Source organism: Dermacentor andersoni, chromosome 8 (assembly GCF_023375885.2).
Source record: "Dermacentor andersoni chromosome 8, qqDerAnde1_hic_scaffold, whole genome shotgun sequence".
Classification (NCBI taxonomy): domain Eukaryota; kingdom Metazoa; phylum Arthropoda; class Arachnida; order Ixodida; family Ixodidae; genus Dermacentor; species Dermacentor andersoni.
Genome location: NC_092821.1, coordinates 133,087,343 through 133,089,535, shown reverse-complemented (window position 1 = coordinate 133,089,535; position 2,193 = coordinate 133,087,343).

Sequence of the window (2,193 nt, the reverse complement as noted above, 5' to 3'; positions counted from 1 at the left end):
GTCCGGGACGTGATCGGCGCCGCGCTGCAATACAACGTTCCATTCTTCTTCTTCTTTTTCACCTTTCCACATTACCTTCAACGTCTTTTAATTTAGTGACATCCGATTATGTTGGAATGGCTCCGAAACGAGCTTTTTTGTACGTTCCCTGCCGCTGCATCTTCTCTATCTCCGCAGTATCGGATTGACGATCATCTATATCGACTTCGAAGCTGCTGTTGTTTGGTTCCCCTCAAGTGCACCCAATAGGTTGTCGTTGATGGTTATTTTGATAACCTGAAGGTCCATGGCACGTACAAACATTGGGGATTAACGATCAGTGGCGCACATTTTCCTTACCTTCTCCTGCATTACGAGAAAAGAATCCCCGCAGGAGTGTCTGCGGTACGCAGAAGTTTTGTATGTGGTGAAACCGCGGACATGTGGTCTATACGTGCGCGGCTTAGCCGTGTCCGGGGAAGAGGGGATCCGGGAGGTCGAGCCGAAGCCGAGGGTTTGCTCCTTTAAAGGGCAACTATAACATTTTGGCTCGCGGAAAAAGCCTAGTTTCAGATGGTGCAGGTTTAGAGCAGCCTTCGTGCTTTTTTTTTTTTCGTTTGAAATTCGAGTGAATGCGTCACTAAAAGCTCACAAAAGGAGGCGTTTTTGATACCGAAACTGAAAAAAACACCGCCATTGTCGCCAGCTGGAGGTGGCGCATGACTCGGAGCGCGCGACTCCTCGACATTTTATCGACATAGCCTCCGAGATCCGTAAACAACTAGCCGCGGCGTGCTCAATAATCCCGGAGGCGGCGTGCAGGGACATACGTTATAACATACGGCTAACCACTAGGTGTGTCCGTCGTCTCCTTTGCCGCAATTTAAAGGTTGCTGATAATAATAGAAAATAGATAATTACCAGCCCTGCAGTGCTGCCAAGATTGCTTCAGTAGTATATCATGCTCGTTTATAACCAATTTATCCAAAGTGGAATTTCGCTGGAATTAGCCCCGTCAGGAGGGGCCGGACCGGGAGTAACTGTGGCATTTGCCTTTTTCTATAGACGTTCCCACCCTTTTTCCTTCTTTTATCTTTTAGATGAAGGTATATATTTCCTATTTCTGTAAAGGCTCCTATCTAAATACATGGGTACGGACAAATCGTCATTCTCAGCATCCACTGCACTGATTTAGTGCAGTTTGCTGCATTAAAGAAAAGGTAAAATGTACCCACTGTAAGGAACGCAATTTTTAAGTTGAGACTGATTGTTTTTTTAGAATAATTGTTTTAAATCGCAAAATATAAAGAAGCCAAATCATTATTTCTTTAGAACTCTGTAACTCAGCTATGAAATATGAGATCACGTTTCTGTTGATGCATTTGTTTGAGCTTCTAGAGGTGGTAAAGTTGATGTGTTCTACATCGCTCCGAAATATACCACTAATTTGTTAGTAGACATTTTACAAAGCTCTCGCACACATTATAGCCGTGCATCGCATTTGTCCGCTAGAGACTCTCTAACAGGGGCAGTTTGCAGAAGTGAGATAGCTGTTTTTGGTGGGCAGTTCCAGGTTTGCAAATCTTGTGTTTCAATTTATTTGAAGCTTACTGATGTTCAGTAATCTTCGCAAAAACAAGTTCTGCTTCCCACAGTCAGTAGAATTCAACTTTCTCTTTTAAGTGGAGCAAATTTCATTCGAGAAGGTCGAGGGGTTGTCCGATGAGAAAGTTACTGCGTTTTACATGTATATTAATATGGAAATCAGAGTTGGCTCCGATGTAAGCTTCCTCTTAACGCCTCACACATATTCTCCTAACGCCTTCTGTTCCTTTCTTTCTTTCTTTCTTTTTTGGTGCCCGGGATTAAGATTGTGTAGCATAACCAAACTAGGGAAAAGAAGGGGCACTGAGGAGGTCGATGTTATATAGTTACCGCTAGTTGAAGGTAACACAATGAAACCAAATACAGCCCTGGGGACTTTTCACACTTTTCACACTCAGGAGGAGGGCGAAAGGCGACAGTGCCTGTCTACGCGCTCTCTCCCGCAAAGCTATTCATTCGGATAATAATAACTTTCGCCAGCGAACTTGCAAGGCTATCGTGACTCATGTTTTAGAGCGCAGCTCCGTTCCAGCGGCGAACGTCTTCGTCGGCGGCGGCGTAACCGAGCGAACGAGCGCAACAGCGAAAGACGAAAGAGCGAACGCGGAG